This window comes from Hevea brasiliensis, chromosome 9, assembly GCF_030052815.1.
Source record: "Hevea brasiliensis isolate MT/VB/25A 57/8 chromosome 9, ASM3005281v1, whole genome shotgun sequence".
Taxonomy (NCBI): domain Eukaryota; kingdom Viridiplantae; phylum Streptophyta; class Magnoliopsida; order Malpighiales; family Euphorbiaceae; genus Hevea; species Hevea brasiliensis.
Window position 1 is genome coordinate 44,125,019 of NC_079501.1, and position 25,052 is coordinate 44,150,070.

Here is a 25,052-nt window from a genome sequence, read left to right on the forward strand (position 1 = left end):
GCATGCTTGTTGTGCAATCTGATTTTCCAGCATCCTATTGTGTGTTTGCATTTGTTCCAGCCTTGCTTTCATCTCTCTCATCTCTTCATCACGCTTAGTTTGATTAGCAAGAATTTGTTGTAATAAAGCCTTTGTGGTGGAACTTTGTTCTTGCTGTTTTGGTAGAGGCGCAGGATTTGCATTCTTTTGCTGAAAACTAGGTGGTGGTTGCCAAGGTTATTGGTATTGATGCCCTTGTTGTTGTGGTGGAAAGTTTTGAGTTAAAGCTTGAGTTTGCTGATTCCCCCATGAAAAATTTGGATGATTCCTCCAAGCATATGAAGGATAATCTACTCCACAGCTCATTGTTCCTTCTACATAAGTAACTTGTTGAGAATTCCTAGAGCATGATGATGAACTAACTAGCATACTTAAATCCTCCATTTTCTTAGCAAGGACATTAGTGAGTGCATCAAATTTGGCATTGATCATGTTGAATGGATCAAGCTCATACATTCCAGCAGCTTGCCTCTTTTGAGTTGGAGCTGGTCCTCTTGGACTACTCCAAAGATGAGTATTCTTTGCTATTTTCTCTAACAACTCATAAGCTTCATCTTCATGCTTAATGATGAATTCCCCTCCAGTTTGAGCATCAATGATTCCTCTGATAGCAGGAGTAACATTTGTGTAAAAATTCTGGTTTATCATCCATTTAGGAATGGCATGATGTGGACATTGTCTCTCCAACTCCTTCCATCTCATCCATGACTCATAAAGAGTCTCATCTTCTCTTGGTCTAAAAGCAATCATTTGATTCCTCAACTCTTGAGTTTTTCCAGGTGGAAAGTATTGGGCAAGAAATGCATCAGTGAGCTGCTCCCAATTTGTAATTGAGTTGTGAGCTAAAGAATCAAGCCAATCCAATGCTCTATCTTTCAAAGAGAATGGAAACAATTTTAGCCTTGCTGCATCATCAGACACTCCAGGTTGTTTTTGCATGTCACAGATCATAGCAAACTTCTTCAGATGTGTGTGTGGATTTTCAGAAGGATGTCCTCCAAATTGAGAATTTTGAATCATTTGAAGAACTCCAAAATCCATCTTGTAACTATTTGCATCAATTCTTGGTCTTGCTATGCTCTCTCTCAAGTCATAAAAACGAGGAAAAGCATGATCCATCATACTTCCCCTAGGCACATTAGCATTAACAACTTCTTCACCTTGGGCTGCATTTTCATTGTTTTGATCATTTCCAGCATTAACACCAATTCTCATTCTTTCATCAGCCATGACTTCTTCTAATTCAGTTTCTCTCAAGGCTTCTTTTCTTTTTCTGGTTTCTTTCTTATTGGCCTTACAAAATTTCTCAATTTCAGGATTGAACAATAAGGATGTGTCACTTGTGCTTCTAGCTCTTCTCATAAAAGATTAAAAGTACCTGAAAAAGAACAAACAAACACAAAATGAAAAGATAACAAAGAAAATAAAACTAAAATAATCAAGAATTCAATCTTAAACAAACAACTCCCCGGCAACGACGCAAAAAACTTGATGTGTCCCTACCGCAAGTGCACGGGTCGTTCAAGTAGTATAGAAAAAGATATCGTTCCCACGAGGAGTTGTGTTAATGATTGAATTTTTGATGTAAAATAAAATATGTTAAAATTGTATTTTAATCAAATTAATAAAAGAAATTTAGGAAATTGAAGCATAAGGTATGAAAATGCAAAACTAAATTCAAACAATGACTAATTTAATAATTCACAAAATAAAGAAATTGATAATAATGAAAATTAATAAAATGAGATTAAACTAAACACTCAAAAGTAAAATTCCAAGCAATAATTGATGAAAGACGATTCTGGAGTTAAGGGTTCATATTTAAGTCATTTTGAGATTTTCCCTAGCTAGCCCAATCCATGAAATTTATGGGTTTAAAGGAGATTAATTCTAAAATCCTTTGAAAACTCTTTCGAGTGAGACAAAGAGTGCCTTAATTAACTTAATCCTACTTTCGTGGAGTTAAAATTAACCAAGACCCATTAGGTTCTTTAATCAATCTATTAAAACCCTCTTAACCCTTAGTCTATTTCTAGATCTAAGTTAATTAAGTCCAATTTCTTGATTAACTATCACTTGGTTTTCTCCTTTCGGTGCTTCAACCAAGGATTAAGAACATAACTTAATGGGGCCCTTCATTAAGCATGTGAATAAGCACACAAGAAATGGATTAAACCTCATAAATTCATTAAATTGGGACTAACCCAGTTCAAATCCACAAAAATAACTAAATATTACATCCCTTACTCCAGAATCAAAGTGAAACTACACTACCCATAATGTCTACAAGATATTCTGAATTTAAATGGAAATAAAGCTCTAATCTAAGTTAAGAAATAAAAAACTCAACACTAGAAATGTAGGAAAAGGTAAGAAGAGAAAGAAATCCCAAATCTGGTTGGAAATGGTGTGAAAAACTAAATGTGACTCTTCAGCTGCCCTTGCTCCTGCTCCTTTCCTTCCTTTCTTTCTTCCTTTCCTTCTAAAATGGGAAAATGAGACTATTTATAGCATTTTTCTGACATGGAGCCCTAAAATGGTGTGTTCTAGGAGGAATTATCTGAGGGAATCTTCTGCCAGCTCATTAATGAACTCTTTATGGGACTGCATAAGTGGACTGCATAAGTTATGCGGTCCCTTATGCAGTTTTCAGCTGGTTCTGGTTCACTTATGCGAAACTGCATGACTTGGTGCATAGGTTATGCACAATTCCGTGAGAGTGCATAAGGGAGGTGTGAATGTGCATAAGCTATGTAGTCTCCTTATGCACATTTCGGTTGGTTCTGGAACAGTGATTTTTCTCCTTATGCAGATCTGCATAGCTTATGCGGCAAGTTATGCACAATTTGGTCAATGCATATTTCAGCTTGAAAACTTGTTTTTGACATCTTTGGCTGTAGAAGTCACTCCTCAATAGCAAAATTTCTCTTCAGTCCTTCAAAAACACCATTTTTCCTACAAAACAAAGTAAAAATTACAAATTAATCCAAAATCGACAATTATGAAAAACTAACTAATTAACTAATGAAATTAGCTAAAAATGACTAATAATCAAATAAAATGGCTATGAAATTAAACTTAAATGATTATGCAAAATGTATGCATCAATATCTAGTTTATACCGATGAGTATCGGTATATTTCGCTGAGTGGCAAGGGCAGAGGTGGATCAGGATTTCTTGGTGGTCTCGGGTTGTTTTAAGGTGGTCTGGGTTGAGTAGGTGGAGGAGGCGGTCTAGGTTGGTAATTTGTAGGTGGTGGATACTGTGGGCGTGGGTGAGGATAATTTGGGAAAGGGGGTGGAACATTTGCAATGGTTTGGCCATGAGGGGAAGGATATAGCCGGTAGTTATTTTGAGGAAGCGGGGAGTAATTGTTCTGCTGGGTGATGGAATGCACATCACCCTCTTTTTTCTTGCCAAAATTAGCAGTTTTCTTCGCAGGGTTCTCGGCCAACTCCTGCAGTCACCCCATCCTTAAGTTGGCCTCTATTCTCTCACTAGCTTGGATGATGTCTGAGAAGCTGTTGGAGGTATTTCCAATCATCAGATTGAAATAGGGAGCCTTCAATGTCTCGATGAACAGGGAACATAGTTCATTGTCGGTCACCGGAGGATATACTTCTGTAGCCTTTTCTCTCCATCTCTGGGCATATTCCTTGAAGCTTTCCCTGTCTCTCTGCACCAGGTTTTGGAGGTCTCTCCTTGTGGGTGCTACATCGCAGTTAAATTTATACTACTTCAGGAAAGCATCAGCCAAATCCTTCTAGGAGCGCAGTTTGCTCCTGTCCAACTGTATACACCATCTCAGGGCTGCCCCGGAGAGACTCTAATGAAAAAAGTGGATGAGAAGTCTGTCATCTTCTGTCAAGGCAGACATTTTGGCAATGTAGGTTGCCAGGTGAATGCAGGGGTCTGAGTTCCCTGTGTACTTATCGAAGTCTGGGATTTTGAACTTTGGCGACACCACCACGTCTGGCACCAATCTCAGTAACGCCACGTCGACTGAACCATACATGTTCAGCCCCTCTATTGCTCTCAATCTCTCCTCTAGAGCAGACAACTTCTCATTTTCCCTGGTCTTATTTTCTCCTATGCTCCCCCAGTTGGGAGATAAGGGGTGGAGTGAACTGGAGGAATTAGTATTGAAGGGTATGGGTCGGCATTTGCGACGGTTGGGTAATGGGAGAAAGGTAGGTCATTATTTATGGTAGCCGGATTGACAGTGATTGTCGGATCCGGGGCAGGTGACTCAAAGGTGAAAGAGGTTAAAGCCTGATGAGGATCAATTGTTGTAGGTGGTGGGGGAGGTAGTGGTAAGTTAGGTTCTGAAGCAGGTTTATTTTGGGACATCTCCCTCATTAGTCTCATGAGCTCCGAGACTTGGTCTTTCAATTCGGAAACCTGTCTTTGTAGGTTCTGGACTTGTTCCTGGTCTTCCATTATCTTCTTTGTTCGTGATCTTGTTAAGTACACTCGTTTGGGTTCAACTGTGTGCCTAGTCAGACTTGCTTTGTTTGAAGCAATGTTGATTTTCTGTAGGGAAGTAAAAAAAAGTCTTTAATGAATTTTGAATTTCGTAAAAAAAACTAAAGGTCCTGGTTCGGACAAAGGATACAGTGGCATTTGGGAGCCAAAATGAGATCTGCAGAAGGATGATTGCATCAATTTTATCATGGCATCGTTCGATAGTCTGACTATGAATGACTAGATTGAATGCGCATCTATGATACCTGTCCATATGGCACATCCAATTTTTCGCATAACCCTAACGAGGGGGTTCCTACGGGAGTTATACTATTCATTCACAATTTTGCTAAATAATGGCCCAAAAATTATTCTATTAACTGAATAATTCGTACACAGCATTCTTTACATCGGCCTAGGCTCAGGGAGGTTCTTTATAATGTAATGACATTTTCTGAGATACTCATATAACCTTTCTTCTTGTCTAGTAGGGTTGAACACTTTCAGAGCATATTCGGATTCAGGTAGGAGTTCTTGTTTTCCCTGTGCTATCATTCTCTCTAGCTGGTCAACATTCTCTTTCAGCTCCTGATAGAGAGCAGCTTGTCTTTCTTTTTCCTTCCTTTCTTTAGCACATTCTTTCAGAATATCGTTGATAAGCAGTGCTTGTTCCTTCAGTTCAAGCTTCTTCTTTTTGCTTTCTTGTTTATATTCTTCCAGGATTATCTCCTGATATTTCATTTTCTCCTGAAGCTTGCTATTCTGCACTTTTGCTTCTTTTATTATAGCTTGGAGAGAGAGCTTTTTTTCTTTTCCCACTGTATCTCTTGCTCTTCGAACCCCATCTTTTCGGTCCTTGTCTCTTCCCTGAGTCTACTTACTTTTCTTTTGAGGATCTGCTATTGGTCCTCCAACTATTTTATTTATTCTTGCAGTTACGAGTTTTTGGTGTTTGCCTTTTGTAGGGAGTCGGCTAAACGATCACCGTCTTCTTCTGAAAGGGCATTTTGGCGAGGGTTGCTGTCTTCGAATTTTGTTGGATCTGCAGTCAAGTGTTCTTAATCTCTGTCAGCCCTCCATTTAAGATAATCGCTCGTGGCACTCGGGCCTTTAGGCGATCTCTCCATCAGAGTGATGTTTTCCCAAGATCTGTGAGCTATTTTCAACCCTTCCTCTTCCTTGAGCTCATGGTAGAAATGACCTTGGTGGTATTCTTCAATGTTGATTCTGAACTGTGTTGAGCCGAATTGTCTCATTACTAATGCCGGAGAGTAACATGTGTATCCAGTTACTCCGATTAGGGATACTGATTGATTACCCCCCGTGCCGACCAAAATGGATTGACCTGACGTCCATAATTTCCTCTAGCAGTAGTCATGGCTGTTGAAGCTCAAAATCCGTTTTTGCCACTGCAGCTCGTCCTTTGGGCTGATTACTAATCTGGTCTTTTTCTCGATGAGAGGCTGGTCAAGGTACCAAGTTAATCCCTTTGTCTCCACAGGACACATATGACTAATGATTTAAAGGTGCAACAATTGAGAACAACATTTAATGGATCCCTTGCCTTGTTGTCTGCAGTAAGTAAGGGTTAAGAAAGTCTCGGCAAGAATTGCCGGTACTGGATTGACCTTCTATTTCTCTACTGCCCAGAACATTTCCACAACGCCGCAGGTTATGATTCTAAAAGGTCCAGGGAACAAGATCAGGCCGTAGATTGCTAAAGTGAGCATCAATGAAGCTTGATTCCACTGTTCATCTTGGATGCATTGATCCAACCACTTCTTGAGATAAGTCCAATACCATCCATGCGTGTTTGCTTTGACAGTTTCCCTCGCCTTTGCTTCTTCTGGTGGAATCCCCAGCATATGTGCGAACTGTTTCCAGGTCTGCCTATGCTCGAGGTGTAGGTAAATCCGATTCTGCGCTGTATGAGGAATTTCTAGCTATGCTTGATATTCTTCCATAGTGGGAGCAGTATCAATATCGTTGAAAGAGAACACCCCATACTTAGGATTCCACACTGGCAACATGGCCTTTAATGCCGGGACTTGAACTTTAACTCGTATCAAGGTTGCAATCCTCCCATATCTCTTCTCAAATTGTGTTTTGACTTGATCGGGAAATCACTTCCAACCATTGGCCAGACCCTCGAGACTGTTCATTCTGACTTCAATTTTGTTCAGGTCCAATAGAGGTAATGAGCTAGTATCACTTTGTGGAGGCACTGGACTATGAGACAGTTCAGGCCATGGTTTAGCATTCTGTTCTAATTTAAGAACTTCTTTTGCCGACTGACTCGAGGATGCCATGTTAAAAATGATGCTTATCCTTTTACAGGCCTTATTTTGGTGATGCCTGCAGGAAAGACTTGTTAGCAGGATAAATTTAGGTAGTCTTGAATCATACTGTTGGCTGAGTGACACCTACACATTTATCAAAGTAGGAAAGTGTGTAGGTTTTCTTGACAGTATAATTCAAGATTACCCTTAAAAATAAGAATAAAATAAACATAAGCGGAATAGGGTAAGAGTAAGTATGTCCCTTTTGTCCTAAAATAAGGAGAGTATTAGTATCGGTAAGGTGCTACCTAATTGGATAGTTCTATCTTATAAGGTAGCTTGCTACGGCTTCCAGCTATCGTGACAATTTAGCTCAAGGTCTAATTTTCTAAAAGCCACAGGTTCCCAAATTGCCCCTACTGTAAACAGTAGAGCCCCATTCTATCCCCCATGATACTATTGGGAAGGTTCCACGGGTATCACAGTAGATAGAACGAGTTTCAATCTGAGCAGAAGCCTTCACGGATACTAACGGGGTAAAAACCCACGGGTACCGCTACATGACCCCCTCATACTTTCCTAAAAGGGTAAGAAAGCTCGGGTATAGGGCTGAAGTGTGTGAGGACATTATGTGAGTGTTCAGTGTGTGAAGGGACACCTTTACCTCTTCCCAATACAGGGGGATTTTTATTTTTCCTTTTTAGACGGAGAATGCTGTAGGATATAAAACAGAAATAAACAAAGCGGTTAGCGGAAATAACAAACATTAATAGACTAGGGTTTTCGAATTTCGTAAATTGTACTTATTTAAATATAATTCTAGTTTATAGGAACATAAAATTAAATCTGCTTTTGGACCTCTGGGCCGAGGTTGAAGAAAAGTACCCTTCCCCAGCGGAGTCGCCAAGCTGTCGCAAGGTGTTTTGTGGTCGCCTGAACGAACCCTCACCGAAGTGGGAAAGAGTGAGGAGTCACCACTTTAATTTTGAGAGAAATTAAAGAAAACCATTTGCAAAAATAAATTAAAATGAAACCACTTCAAAAACAGAGATTTTAGTTTCGGGGTCCGTAAACGGGTGGGGAAGGTGTTAGGCACCCCACCTCGTCCCTCAATGAGGGTAAGCAGATTTAACTTCAAGCTCTTTATAAACTAGAATAGTTAGGAGGTTCGAATGGAGATGTTAATCCTCTTTGGTAAAAGCGAATATTTGATTTTTCACCAGTTCGGGTTACCCAGATACACGAATAAATGAGATGGCCCTTAGTGAGTTGCTGTTGCGTATCAGTTTTGTTAAGGGGTTATTTCACATATTTGTTAGAATTCAATTTGAGAATTGGATAAGAACTCTCCTCCAATCTCTTTTAAATATTTATTAAAGTTTAGGATTGAGAATCGGATAAGAACTCTCCTTCGATCTCTTTTTAAATATTTATTAAAATTTTGGATTGAGAATCGGATAAGAACTCTCCTCCGATCTCTTTTAAGTATTCTTTAAAATTTTAGGCTTGAGAATAGGATAAGAACTTTCCTCCGATCTCTTTTAAGTATTTATTAAAATTTTTAGGTGAGAATCGGATAAGAACTCTCCTCCGATCTCTTTTAAATATTCATTCAAATTTTTAGGTGAGAATCGGATAAGAACTCTCCTCCGATCTTTTTTAAATATTCATTAAAATTTTTAGGTGAGAATCGGATAAGAACTCTCCTCCGATCTCTTTTATTTTAATGGGAGTCTGATTAGGACTTTTTCGACCTCTCGAAATTTGATTACAGCTAAACATCATAAGAGCCTAAGACAAAGGGTTCTGGCATTCAAAGATGCCGGGGATCAGAATAAGGCTTCTTTTAACTCCTTAGTACCTCGTGACTAGACAGGGGATACTAGACTGAATCTTACCGACCTCCTATGTGGTCGCCTAGCCAGTACCTTTTGATACCCAATCCGTTCCATTTATTTATCTGAGATTTGGTTTTATTCCACCTTATGGCGTCTTACCCAATCGTCTTCTGTGTTAGCCTAGTGATTCAACTTTACTATTTTCCTGACTTATTATTCAGACCTTCCATTTTTAAAGAAACGCTTAAGATACAGTTACCTACATTTTATCCAACTACTTATACACTACTCGGGACTAGAACTCTTGCATTCAGAAGTAACGAAGATTAACAAAAAGAATGGACTGATTAACAAAGAAATAAACTCGGGAATAACCTTCTTCGCGTTTTTTTTTTAACGCAATATAAACTTGGTGAAAATTACAAACATAAAAATAAAGGAAAAACGTAAAATAAAGCGAACACTTGATAAAGTAGCGATATAAGCACTCACCTGTAGGGAGCCGAATCTATTGAACTAAGTACGGAATCACAAAACGTAATAGGATTGTGGGTTGATAGCCGGAGGACTAAGGTTCATCTGGAAATGAAGGATACTTTGCTAAAATGCAGTCAGGTCAAAAGAATAACCAAGTTTGAATGAAGTTGAGCTTGGACAACGTGAGTGGAAATAAAGATAACAAAGACAGAAAGTGTCACGGGATAATGAACGAACTGAAAATGGAGAGTTTCAGTATTCAAAAATCCCTTTGCAAGAAAATACTTCAGAAAACTGGTTTCAAAAGTTTTTCTTATGAAAGCTCAAAAATAGCAGAGTAACGAGCTGAATTAAGTTTCAGAGTCCTTCTGCTATATTCACTATTTTTTTCGTCCCCCTTTGAACAGTTTTCATGCAGGTATTTATAGGAACTGGGTGCTCCCCATGAAGGGTCTGTTAGTAGTATGCCCTAGAGCATATCATTTAGTATGTATCTTGTATATATTTTTATTAATAAAAGGCATTTCCACTTTTCCATTTACATAATATATTTATGTGTAATAGAAAAGGTCCATTGATATTTTGTTAGAAATATTATTCTTAAGTTGTTAAGAATATGAGTGACAATATTTCTAGCACAAAGTATCATAAATAGGTTCACAATCGAGGATACTTCATAATAAGGACATGACTTATCCAGAAAGATTGTATTCATGTTTGTTCCCAAGTTATTTATATGAGATATAAATAAGATGGAATGGTGAGTCTCATGCCATATGACAAACATGATAGGCACTTATAAATGATAAGTAGGCAAATGAACCAGTGACACTTATGACAAGCACATGGAGTTTACTCTTGTCAATGTTTTGTCATAAATCATATCAGTGCATATAATCTTTAGACCTGAGATAGCACAGTTATCTTGTATATAGGTAGTTTGAGTTTGATACTGCTTTCATACTTGTACTGTGTATGGGTATATGGGCATCTGTTGTCTCCTACTAGTTATATATGGAGGTAGGTGTTGATCAAGATGGAATCTGTTCCTCTAAGTAAATAGAGATAAAATCCTATGTTCATTTAATTGTTCTTGATGTTTCAAGTTCCTGGCCAGGACAGATAGATTTATTCAGAAAGAGTTTCGATGAGAAAATCTTTTAATCAAGAACTGGAATTAAAAGAGAACATAATATTCATAGCAAAAGGAGTTTGACATAAACCATGACTCCAGCTTGAGTTGGGATTTTGTAACGGAGAGATTCTAGTGCATGGTAACATATGATTATAGGTTCATTTAAGGTAAACCTTATTACTAATTGGGTGGCCATGGCATGCTATGCTAGGTGTTAACCATGGTCTATGAGGTTCATAAAATGATTTAGAGAAATCATTTATGGTAAGAAAAAGTTCTAATGATATTAAGAGTTGATATCATGTCTCATTGCCAATTAGTGATGAGCCTAGTAAGTCACACACATACACAAGTTATCACCTATTTAAATATGATTTAATTAATTAATTAAAGAGTTTAATTGATTAATTAAATAGGTTTGGTTTGCAATTAGATTGCAAAGTCCCTAGCATGACTTGAAACCAAATCTAGATTATTGGATGTGTAGTATAAATTAAATTTATATTTAAAGTGTTTAAATATGAATTTAATTAATGAGAAATTAATTAATAGAGATTAATTAATTAATTTATATTTGATATAAATTATTAGAAGAAGAAAATAATTATTTTGGGTTAAGAACTCAAAATTAAGACACAGGGGCATTTTGGTCATTTTGCAGTGTGACACGTGGCACCATGAGATGGTGACACATGGGATTACACATAAGCTTGCCAAATGTTATTTAATCATGTAAGATGATTAAAATCAAGATTAAATATAGGTTTGACACTTGGCACAATGTGATTGGGTCACTTAAACCTAGAGCTAATCAAAGGGTGACATGTGGCAAGGGTTTAATGTGTTAACCTAACTATTTAAGTGTGGTTATGAAAAGAAAAAATAACCAGCAGCCACACTCCTTTGTCACGCCACTTTGAGGGTTTTTTATCTCTTCTTCTTCATCTCTTATCAATTCAAAGAGATTAGCCATCAATCTCTAGAATTAAGAACACTAGAAATTGTTTCTAGTGTCCTGTTTACATCTCTAATCTCTTAAAAGGCAGAACTTGAATTTCTAATTAATAGAAAAAGCTTTAGAAGCTGTTGAAGGGCTGCCATAGGTGTTCTTGGTGTGGACAAACTAGAGGGACAACATCTGGTGTCCTGAAGACGAATCTCAAAGGCGCAGACCCGCTGCAGTGCATCAAGAGGTTAGTGTAATCGTTCTTGATTTAATCTAGGGTTCTAAAATTAATCTGATTAATTTTAAAATCTTAAATGGCAAATACAGATCCAAAAACATATTAAAAGAGTTTTAATATGTTGTTTATCATTGAAATAAAATAGATAAAAATAAATCTTGCATGATGCTTGTGATCCTAGGTGAAATTTTTGAATTCAATGGTATAAACTTGTGTTTTTCACGCTTCCGTTCCTTCAATTGGTATCAGAGCCACTATATTTGCCATTTAGATTATTGATTATATGATTTAATTGTGTGATTTGATCATGAGATGATTGATTCATTGCTGGTTGGATCAAGAGGTGTGGCGGCACACATGGTGAAGCCACCATTGGTGGCGGCAACAATGGTTCCATGGGTGGTTCAAGGTTTGGCTTTTAATTCTGCAATTGTTGTATGATCTAAGGCCTATTCTTTGACTAATTAAAGTGTTTAATTAGTAGTTTTAATCACACAATTAAATTATGATTCAAATCAGAATTTTAAAAATTGTTTGAATGTGATTCAAATCTGAATTTTAAAAGTTGTTTGAATGTGATTTAAATATGATTTTTTAAAATTGATTCAATAAAATTCAGATCTGATTTTTTAAAAAATATTTGAATGTGATTCAAATATGATTTTTTAAAAAATGTTTGAATGTGATTCAAATCTGAATTTTTGAAGTTGTTTGAATGTGATTCAAATCTGAATTTTTAAATTTGTTTGAATGAGATTCAAATCTGAATTTTTAAATTTATTTGAATCATATTCAAATCTGGATTTTTAAGTTGAATATGAGATATTCAATTTAATTTAAGTATGTATGTTTATTTAATTGTTAAATAGTGATATGCATGATGGATGATCATGGACTATAAAAGACCAATGTGATTGGATTTATTTCTTTTATGTTTCTTTGGGATTGTAAATTAATTAATTTATTTTAATTTATTTTGGGTATGTATTATTAAGTTTGTAATATTTTTGGGTTGTAATTTCATTTATTTAAGTTCTTGTAAATTCGCCTTGGTATGCCAAGGATTACTATGTAATATTGGATTGCAAGAAGTTCAAGGAGGTCAAGAGCATTGGTGGGACCAGTGGGAGGAATTCAAGATCAAGTGTTGATTATGTACTCCTTCAGCAACTCTTGTAAAATGAATGAATGAAATGCACCTAGGAATGCCCTGATTCAATTCTTGGTGGCTCATAATTGAATCCCTTAGAAAGTCCATGATCATACCATATTTATTGCTTATCCATGAATGCATGAGATGTATGGGAATGTATGCTATTATATGATATATGCATGCTAATTGGATAATGCGCAAAGTGAGACCTTAATAGTAATTAGAATGACCATAAAATCTTCCAAACAAATGATTAAGTTGGAAATGCTATAATTAAAGTAATTATAACATAGGCCCTCCATTGGGGCAATTATTTTAAGAAATTTTAAATAGTTGCATTAGATGCAATTAATTTAAGAGATTTTCTTAAGAATAATTGTTAAGCATGAGATGTTGTAAATATGTAAATAGTTTGGTGGCCAATATTGGATGTACCTGAGGACATTAAAATTATTTGCATAATTACTGGCTCAATGGGATCAACTTAACTAATGCAAGATAAGTCAATAATGGATGTACCTGAGATTTTGAGCATTAGGGGCTAGGTAAAGGATTGAACCTCACATGAGATGTGATGGGCAAGGAGTTGCTCACTTATAGTTTATTGTAATTCCAATAATGGATGTACCTGAGGATGATCAATAGAATTATAAGAATTCAATCACCCACTAGAAATCCATCCAACTAGGATTTCCGTTTTCTACTTTGGAAGTGTAGGATTCGCTAAGTTAGTTGGAGGACTAATTTGATTAAAAGACCATAATCATTTTGGTTAATTACATGATACATTTACTAATTAATCTGGTTATTTCTGCAATTAATTTTCTGATAATAATGAGCACAGAACAACCACCACCATCCAATATCCTTGGAAGCATACTTAATCACAATAGGTTGACAGGACCTAATCTGTCTGATTGGCTAAGAAATTTGAAACTTGTCCTGAATCTCGAACATATAGGATATGTTTTAGATTCAAATGTTCCTGGTCCCTTACCTCCAGAGGCCACACAAGAGGAACATGAAACTTTGGATAAGTGGAAGGAGCATGATATGAGAGCTAAGTGTTACATGCTTGCTTCCATGAGTAATGAGTTACAGAAGCAGCATGAAAACATACAGAGTGCAAGTGAGATCCTCCTTCACCTACAAGAGTTGTATGGTGAGCACAGCAGGAATGCTAGGTATGAGATATCTAGACAGCTATTCCGTATGAGGATGTCTGAGGGACGGAATGTTGGGGATCATGTCCACAAGATGATTTAGCTGATTGAGCAGTTGGAACATCTTGACTTCAATATGGATTTCCCACTACAAACGGATTTGATCCTTCAGTCCCTTCCTGAGTCTTTTGGGAATTTTGTGATAAATTTCCATATGACTAAACAGGAATGCACCTTAGCTGGTTTACTCAACATGCTGGTTATTGCCCAAAAGAATATGCCGGGCAATAAAGGAAAAGAGGTAGCTTTGATTGCATCTTCTTCTACTGGAAAGTCCAACAAGAAGAAGGGCAATAAGAAAAAGAAACCTCAGATTCCTGGTCCTTCCAAGAAAATAGCTAAACAGAAAAGGAAGACCAAAGCTGACAAAGGCAAAGGAAAGTGTTTCCACTGCTAACAGGAAAGTGTTTCCATTGCCAGTAAGAAAGTGTTTCCACTGGCCAGAGTATAGCAATCTAAAAGAATGCAATGCCATGGTGAAAACCAACTCAAGTTCAAAATATATTTGGCACTTAAGGTTATGTCATGTTGCAGAAGATAGGATTGCAAAACTGGAGAAAATGGGGATTTTATCCTCATTGGGCTCTGAGCCTACTCCAACTTGTGAATGTTGCCTTCAGGGCAAAATGACTAGATCACCCTTTATTGGACAAGGGATAAGAGCTGAAAATATTTTGGAGCTAATACATAGTGATGTATGTGGTCCATTTAAAGAAATGGTTAGAGGGGGCTTTCATTATTTTATTACCTTTACTGATGATAAATCAAGATTTGGGTATTTGTATTTGATGAAATACAAACATGAATCCTTTGAAAAGTTTAAAGAATTTAAATCTGAAGTAGAAAATCAAACAGGAAAGACTATTAAAGCTCTTCGATCAGATCGTAGAGGTGAATATTTGAGTACTGAATTTGATGAATACTTGAGAGAGCATGGCATTGTTTCTCAGCTGACTCCTTCAGGAACGCCAAAGTTGAATGGTGTATCTGAAAGGAGAAATCGTACCCTATTGGATATGGTACGTAGTATGATGAGCTATACTTGAAGGAACGGAAGCGTGAAAAACACAAGATTATACCATTGAATTCAAAAAATTTTCACCTAGGGTCACAAGCACCATGCAAGATTTATTTTTATCTATTTGATTTCAATGATAAACAACATATTAAAACTCTTTTAATATGTTTTTGGATCTGTATTTGCCATTTAAGATTTTAAAATTAATCAGATTAATTTTAGAACCCTAGATTAAATCAAGAACGATTACACTAACCTCTTGATGTCCGCAGCGTGTGCGCCTTTGAGATTCGTCTTGAGGACACGGATGTCGTCCCTCTAGCTTGTCCACACCAAGAACACCTATGGCAGCCCTTGAACAGCTTCTAAAGCCTTTTCTATTAATTAGAAATTCAAGTTCTGCCTTTTAAGAGATTAGAGATGCAAACAGGACACTAGAAACAATTTCTAGTGTTCTTAATTCAAGAGATTGATGGCTAATCTCTTTGAATTGATGAGAGATGAAGAGAAATAGCTGGAGAGGCTCAAAGTGGCATGACATATGAGAGGAGAGGCTGCTGGTTGTGTTTTCTTTTCATAACCCCACTTAAATAGCTAGGTTAACACATTAAACCCTAGCCACATGTCACCTTTTGATTAGCTCTAGGTTTAAGTGACCCAATCACATTGTGCCAAGTGTCAAACCTATATTTAATCTTGATTTTAATCATCTTACATGATTAAAAATATTTGGCAAGCTTATGTGTTATGCCATGTGTCACCATCTCATGGTGCCACGTGTCTGCTACAAAATGACCAAAATGCCCCCGTGTCTTAATTTTGAGTTCTTAACCCAAAATAATTATTTTCTTCTTCTAATTAATTTATATCAAATATAAATTAATTAATTAATCTCTATTAATTAATTTCTCATCAATTAAATTCATATTTAAACACTTTAAATATAAATTTAATTTATACTACACATCCAATAATCTAGATTTGGTTTCAAGTCATGCTAGGGACTTTGCAATTTTATTGCAAACCAAATCTATTTAATTAATCAATTAAACTCTTTAATTAATTAATTAAATCATATTTAAATAGGTGATAACTTGTGTATGTGTGTGACTTACTAGGCTCATCACTAATTGGCAATGAGACATGATATCAACTCTTAATATCATCAGAACTCTTTCTTACCATAAATGATTTCTCTAAATCATTTTATGAACCTCATAGACCATGGTTAACACCTAGCATAGCATGCCATGGCCACCCAATTAGTAATAAGATTTACCTTAAATGAACCTATAATCATATGTTACCATGCACTAGAATCTCTCTGTTACAAAATCCCAACTCAAGCTGGAGTCATGGTTTATGTCAAACTCCATTTGCTATGAATATTATGTTCTCTTTTAATTCCAGTTCTTGATTAAAAGATTTTCTCATCAGAAACTCTTTTCTGAATAAATCTATCTGTCCTGGCCAGGAACTTGAAACATCAAGAACAATTAAATGAACATAGGATTTTAACTCTATTTACTTAGAGGAACAAATTCCATCTTGATCAACACCTACCTCCATATATAACTAGTAGGAGCCAACAGATGCCCATATACCCATACATAGTATAAGTATGAAAGCAGTATCAAACTCAAACTACCTATATACAAGATAAGCTGTGCTATCTCGTGTCTAAAGATTATATGCCTCGATATGATTTATGACAAAATATTGACAAGAGTAAACTCCATGTGCTTGTCATAAGCGTCACTGGTTCGGCCTACTTATTATTTATAAGTGCCTATCATGTTTGTTATATGGCATGAGACTCACCATTCCATCTTATTTATATCTCATATAAATAACTTGGGAACAAACATGAATACAATCTTTCTGGATAAGTCATGTCCTTATTATGAAGTATCCTCGATTGTGAACCTATTTATGATACTTTGTGCTAGAAATATTGTCACTCATATTCTTAACAACTTAAGAATAATATTTCTAACAAAATATCAATGGACCTTTTCTATTATACATAAATATATTATGTAAACGGAAAAGTGGAAATGCCTTTTATTAATAAAATATATACAAGAGACATACTAAATGATATGCTCTAGGGCATACTACTAACAATCTCCCACTAGCACTAGAGCCATTCATTACAATACCTTAGACCCATCTTCTCAAGATGCTGGTCTAACTGAACTTGTGACAAAAGCTTAGTGAATGGATCAGCTAGATTTTCAGCTGATGTTATTTTTCTGCATGGCTATATCGCCTTTGCCCAACTATTTCTCTGATAATGTGGTAGTGCCTTTCTATGTGTTTGGATTTTGGGTGAGACCTTAGTTCCTTAGCTTGTATGACTGCTCCATTATTGTCACAGTGTAGTGGGCTGCGACTCAATGGAATGAAATAATGTAAGTTCTTTCATGAACTTATTCATCCAACGACTTCTTTTGCGACATCGATGCAACAATATACTCACCTCGTAGTGGAATCTGCAATCGTGCTCTGTTTGGAACTCTTCCAACCGCACCTCCATTACAAATGAACACATATCCAGAGGTAGACTTTCTATCATCGATATCTGATTGGAAATCAGAATCAGTATAACCATCCAATTATAAGTCTCCACCTCCATAAATCAAGAATAAATCCTTAGTTCTTCTTAAGTACTTAAGAATATTCTTGTGACTATCCATGTTCCAAACTGGATTGGATTGATACCGCTAGTCAAACTAACGACATATGCGATATCCGGCCTAGTACACAACATTGCATACATTAAACTTCCAATAGCCAAGCATATGGAATCTGGCCATCTTATCTCTTTCTTGAGTGTCTTTTGAGACATCTCTTTAGAAAGGTGGATACCATGTCTCACTGGTAACAATCCTCTCTTGGAATCAAGCATGTTAAACCTCTTTAACACCTTTTCCAAGTATAGACTTTGGGATAAACCAATTATTCTTTTCGCTCTATCTCTATAGATGCGAATCCCAAGAATATAGGTTGCCTCCCCTAAGTCTTTCATGGAGAATGTATTTGACAACCATACCTTTATAGTCGTCAACATACCTGTATCATTACCCATCAACAGTATGTCATCCACATATAAGACAAGGAAAGTGATAGCACTGTCACTAACCTTCTTATATACACATGGCTCATCCTCATTTTTGATAAAACCAAAAAATTTAATGGCTTCATCAAAACGGATGTTCCAACTCCTCGAAGCTTGTTTCAACCCATAAATGGATCGCTTTAGCTTGCATACCTTGGAACCATCTTGGGATTCAAATCCCTTAGGTTGTTCCATGAAAATGTTTTCTTCAAAGTATCCATTAAGAAAAGCTGTTTTGACATCCATCTGCCAAATCTCATAATCATAGTATGCAGCTATTGCTAATAAAATCCTAATTGATTTAAGCATGGCAACATGAGAGAAAGTCTCCTCATAGTCTATTCCTTGCCTTTGGCGAAACCCTTTCGCTACTAGCCTTGCCTTATAGGTCTCTACCTTTCCATCAGAACCAATTTTCTTCTTGAAAACCCATTTGTTCCCTATAGGTACAATACCTTTAGGTGGGTCAACAAGATCCCAAACTTGATTCTTATACATGGAATCAATCTCGGATTTCATAGCATCAATCCATTTTGAAGAGTCTATATCTGATATAGCTTCTTAATAGGTAAGTGGATCATCTCCATGATCTACTTCTTCATGAGTAGACAACTCTTATTCTTCTTCATGAAGAAAACCATATCTCACTGGTGGGTGAGATACCCTGGTTGTTCTACGAGGAACAGTTGTAGATGTTTCATCAATGGGTATAGGTTGACTAGATGGATCTATATCCATCTGATGCATTGGTTGGTCGAATTCTCCAATTCTAACTCTATTTGCCTTCCTTTGCCTCCTTCTTGAACAAACTGTTGTTCAAGAAATGTGGCATCTCTACTTATCACAACCTTTTGTGAAGTAGGCAAATAAAAATAATATCCAAAACTATCTTTTGGATATCCAACAAATCGACCTTTTTCTGATCCGGTCTCCAATTTATCAGTGTTCAGCTCTTTGATATAAGCTGGACAATCCCAAATGTTAACATGCTTAAGACTTGGTTTTCTTCCATGCCAAATCTCATAAGGTGTGGAAGAAACTGATTTTGATGGAATCCTATTCAGAATATACAAAGCTGATTCTAATGCAAATCCCCAAAAGAAGATTGGCATATCAGTATAGCTCATCATACTACGTACCATATCCAATAGAGTACGATTTCTCCTTTCAAATACACCATTCAGCTATGGCGTTCCTGGAGGAGTCAGCTGAGAAACAATGCCATGCCCTCTCAAGTATTCATCAAATTCAGTACTCAAATATTCACCTCCACGATCTGATCGAAGAGCTTTAATACTCTTTCCTGTTTGATTTTCTACTTCAGATTTAAATTCTTTGAACTTTTCAAAAGATTCATGTTTGTATTTCATCAAATACAAATACCCAAATCTTGATTTATCATCAGTAAAGGTAATAAAATAATGAAAGCCCCTTCTAGCCATTTCTTTAAATGGACCACATACATCACTATGTATTAGCTCCAAAATATTTTCAGCTCTTAGCCCTTGTCCAACAAAGGGTGATCTAGTCATTTTGCCTTGAAGGCAAGATTCACAAGTTGGAGTAGGCTCAGAGCCCAATGAGGATAGAATTCCCATTTTCTCCAGTTTTGCAATCCTATCTTCTGCAACATGAAATAACCTTAAGTGCCAAATATATTTTGAACTTGAGTTGGTTTTCACCATAGCATTGCATTCATTTAGATTGCTATACTCTGGGCAGTGGAAACACTTTCCTGCTGGCAAGGGAAACACTTTCCTGTTGGTAATGGAAACACTTTCCTGTTGGCAGTGGAAACACTTTCCTTTGCCATTGTCAGCTTTGGTCTTCCTTTTCTGTTTAGCTATTTTCTTAGAAGGACCAGGAATCTGAGGTTTCTTTTTCTTATTGCCCTTCTTCTTGTTGGACTTTCCAGCAGAAGAAGATGCAACCAAAGCTACCTCTTTTCTTTTATTGCCTGGCATATTCTTTTGGGCAATAACCAGCATGTTGAGTAATTCAGCTAAGGTGCATTCCTGTTTAGTCATATGGAAATTTGTCACAAAATTCCCAAAAGACTCAGGAAGGGACTGAAGGATCAAATCCGTTTGTAGTTGGAAATCCATGTTGAAGTCAAGATGTTCCAACTGCTCAATCAGCCGAATCATCTAGTGGACATGATCCCCAACATTCTGTCCCTCAGACATCCTCATACGGAATAGCTGTCTAGATATCTCATACCTAGCATTCCTGCTGTGCTCACCATACAACTCTTGTAGGTGAAGGAGGATCTCACTCGCACTGCATGTTCTCATGTTCTCAGAACTCATTACTCATGGAAGCAAGCATGTAACACTTAGCTCTCATATCATGCTCCTTCCACTTGTCCAAAGTATCATGTTCCTCTTGTGTGGCCTCCGGAGGTAAGGGACCAGAACATTTGAATCTAGAACATATCCTATATGTTCAAGGTTCAGACAAGCTTCAAATTTCTTAGCCAATCGCAGATTTGGTCCTGTCAACCTATTGTGATCAAGTATGCTTGCAAGGATATTGGATAGTGGTGGTTGTTTTGTGCTCATTTTTATCGTAAAATTAATCGCAGAAAATAACCAGATTAATTAGTAAATGTATCATGTAATTAACCAAAATGATTATGGTCTTTTAATCAAATTGGTCCTCCCACTAACTTAGCGAATCCTACACTTCCAAAGTAGGAAACGGAAATCCTAGTTGGATGGATTTCTAGTGGGTGATTGAATTCTTATAATTCTATTGATCATCCTCAGGTACATCCATTATTGGAATTACAATAAACTATAAGTGAGCAACTCCTTGCCCATCACATCTCATGTGAGGTTCAATCCTTTTACTAGCCCCTAATGCTCAAAATCTCAGGTACATCCAATATTGACTTATCTTGCATTAGTTAAGTTGATCCCATTGAGCCAGTAATTATGCAAATAATTTTAATGTCCTCAGGTACATCCAATATTGGCCACCAAACCATTTACATATTTACAACATCTCATGCTTAACAATTATTCTTAAGAAAATCTCTTAAATTAATTGCATCTCATGCAACTATTTAAAATTTCTTAAAATAATTGCCCCAATGGAGGGCTTATGTTATAATTACTTTAATTATAGCATTTCCAACTTAATCATTTGTTTGGAAGATTTTATGGTCATTCTATTTACTATTAAGGTCTCACTTTGCACATTATCCATTTAGCATGCATATATCATATAATTGCATACATTCCCATACATCTCATGCATTCATGGATAAGCAGTAAATATGGTATGATCATGGACTTTCTAAGGGATTCAATTCTGAGCCACCAAGAATTGAATCAGGGCATTCCTAGGTGCATTTCATTCATTCATTTTACAAGAGTTGCTGAAGGAGTACATAATCAACACTTGATCTTGAATTCCTCTCACTGGTCCCACCAATGCTCTTGACCTCCTTGAACTTCTTGCAATCCAATATTACATAGTAATCCTTGGCATACCAAGGCGAATTTACAAGAACTTAAATAAATGAAATTACAACCCAAAAATATTACAAACTTAATAATACATGCCCAAAATAAATTAAAATAAATTAATTAATTTACAATCCCAAAGAAACATAAAAGAAATAAATCCAATCACATTGGTCTTTTATAGTCCATGATCATCCATCATGCATATCACTATTTAACAATTAAATAAAACATACATTCTTAAATTAAATTGAATATCTCATATTCAACTTAAAAATCCAGATTTGAATATGATTCAAATAAATTTAAAAATTCAGATTTGAATCTCATTCAAACAAATTTAAAAATTCAGATTTGAATCACATTCAAACAACTTCAAAAATTCAGATTTGAATCTCATTCAAACATTTTTTAAAAAATCAAATTTGAATCACATTCAAATATTTTTTAAAAAATCAGATCTGAATTTTATTGAATCAATTTTAAAAAATCAGATTTAAATATGATTCAAACAACTTTAAAAATTCAGATTTGAATCACATTCAAACAACTTTTAAAATTCAGATTTGAATCACATTCAAACAATTTTTAAAATTCTGATTTGAATCATAATTTAATTGTGTGATTAAAACAACTAATTAAACACTTTAATTAGTCAAAGAATAGGCCTTAGATCATACAACAATTGCAGAATTAAAAGCCAAACCTTGAACCACCCATGGAACCAATGTTGCCGCCACCAACGGTGGCTTCACCATGTGTGCCGCCACACCTCTTGATCCAACCAGCAATGAATCTCTTGATCTCATGATCAAACACACAATTAAATTATATAATCAACAATCTAAATGGCAAATATAGTGGCTCTGATACCAATTGAAGGAACGGAAGCGTGAAAAACACAAGATTATACCATTGAATTCAAAAATTTTCACCTAGGGTCACAAGCACCATGCAAGATTTATTTTTATCTATTTGATTTCAATGATAAACAACATATTAAAACTCTTTTAATATGTTTTTGGATCTGTATTTGCCATTTAAGATTTTAAAATTAATCAGATTAATTTTAGAACCCTAGATTAAATCAAGAACGATTACACTAACCTCTTGATGTGCTGCAGTGTCGCGCTTTGAGATTCGTCTTCGTGACACGGATGTTGTCCCTCTAGCTTGTCCACACCAAGAACACCTATGGCAGCCCTTGAACAGCTTCTAAAGCCTTTTCTATTAATTAGAAATTCAAGTTCTGCCTTTTAAGAGATTAGAGATGCAAACAGGACACTAGAAACAATTTCTAGTGTTCTTAATTCAAGAGATTGATGGCTAATCTCTTTGAATTGATGAGAGATGAAGAGAAATAGCTGGAGAGGCTCAAAGTGGCGTGACATATGAGAGGAGAGGCTGCTGGTTGTGTTTTCTTTTCATAACCCCACTTAAATAGCTAGGTTAACACATTAAACCCTAGCCACATGTCACCTTTTGATTAGCTCTAGGTTTAAGTGACCCAATCACATTGTGCCAAGTGTCAAACCTATATTTAATCTTGATTTTAATCATCTTACATGATTAAAAATATTTGGCAAGCTCATGTGTTATGCCAGGTGTCACCATCTCATGGTGCCACGTGTCACACTGCAAAATGACCAAAATGCCGCGGGGTCTTAATTTTGAGTTCTTAACCCAAAATAATTATTTTCTTCTTCTAATTAATTTATATCAAATATAAATTAATTAATTAATCTCTATTAATTAATTTCTCATCAATTAAATTCATATTTAAACACTTTAAATATAAATTTAATTTATACTACACATCCAATAATCTAGATTTGGTTTCAAGTCATGCTAGGGACTTTGCAATTTTATTGCAAACCAAATCTATTTAATTAATCAATTAAACTCTTTAATTAATTAATTAAATCATATTTAAATAGGTGATAACTTGTGTATGTGTGTGACTTACTAGGCTCATCACTAATTGGCAATGAGACATGATATCAACTCTTAATATCATCAGAACTCTTTCTTACCATAAATGATTTCTCTAAATCATTTTATGAACCTCATAGACCATGGTTAACACCTAGCATAGCATGCCATGGCCACCCAATTAGTAATAAGATTTACCTTAAATGAACTTATAATCATATGTTACCATGCACTAGAATCTCTCTGTTACAAAATCCCAACTCAAGCTGGAGTCATGGTTTATGTCAAACTCCATTTGCTATGAATATTATGTTCTCTTTTAATTCCAGTTCTTGATTAAAAGATTTTTCTCATCGTAAACTCTTTCTGAATAAATCTATCTGTCTGCCAGGAACTTGAAACATCAAGAACAATTAAATGAACATAGGATTTTAACTCTATTTACTTAGAGGAACAAATTCCATCTTAATCAACACCTACCTCCATATATAACTAGTAGGAGCCAACAGATGCCCATATACCCATACATAGTATAAGTATGAAAGCAGTATCAAACTCAAACTACCTATATACAAGATAACTGTGCTATCTCAGGTCTAAAGATTATATGCACTGATATGATTTATGACAAAATATTGACAAGAGTAAACTCCATGTGCTTGTCATAAGCGTCACTGGTTCGGCCTACTTATCATTTATAAGTGCCTATCATGTTTGTTATATGGCATGAGACTCACCATTCCATCTTATTTATATCTCATATAAATAACTTGGGAACAAACATGAATACAATCTTTCTGGATAAGTCATGTCCTTATTATGAAGTATCCTCGATTGTGAACCTATTTATGATACTTTGTGCTAGAAATATTGTCACTCATATTCTTAACAACTTAAGAATAATATTTCTAACAAAATATCAATGGACCTTTTCTATTACACATAAATATATTATGTAAACGGAAAAGTGGAAATGCCTTTTATTAATAAAATATATACAAGATACATACTAAATGATATGCTCTAGGGCATACTACTAACAATACTGATATGCCAATCTTCTTTTGGGGATTTGCATTAGAATTAGCTTTGTATATTCTGAATAGGATTCCATCAAAATCAGTTTCTTCCACACCTTATGAGATATGGCATGGAAGAAAACCAAGTCTTAAGCATGTTAAGATTTGGGGTTGTCCAGCTTATATCAAAAGCTGAACACTGATAAATTGGAGACCAGATCAGAAAAAGGTCGATTTGTTGGATATCCAAAAGATAGTTTTGGATATTATTTTTATTTGCCTACTTCACAAAAGGTTGTGATAAGTAGAGATGCCACATTTCTTGAACAACAGTTTGTTCAAGAAGGAGGCAAAAGAAGGCAAATAGAGTTAGAATTGGAGAATTCTGAGCAACCAACAGATCAGATGGATATAGATCCATCTAGTCAACCAATACCCGTTGATGAAACATCTACAGCTGTTCCTCGTAGAACAACCAGGGCATCTCACCCACCAGTGAGATATGGTTTTCTTCATGAAGAATAACAAGAGTTGTCTACTCATGAAGAAGTAGATCATGGAGATGATCCACTTACCTATGAAGAAGCTATATTAGATATAGACTCTTCAAAATGGATTGATGCTATGAAATCCGAGATTGATTCCATGTATAAGAATCAAGTTTGGGATCTTGTTAACCCACCTGAAGGTATTATACCT

At 35.8% G+C, this 25,052-nt stretch overlaps 1 non-coding gene across 1 annotated transcript; it reads left to right on the forward strand.

Moving 5' to 3' along the window:
- Window positions 1-697: 697 nt before the first annotated feature.
- Window positions 698-805, forward strand: LOC131183640 (small nucleolar RNA R71). The gene has a single exon (XR_009151680.1). It is a non-coding gene; the product is annotated as a small nucleolar RNA R71 (small nucleolar RNA).
- The last annotated feature ends 24,247 nt before the right edge of the window (window positions 806-25,052 follow it).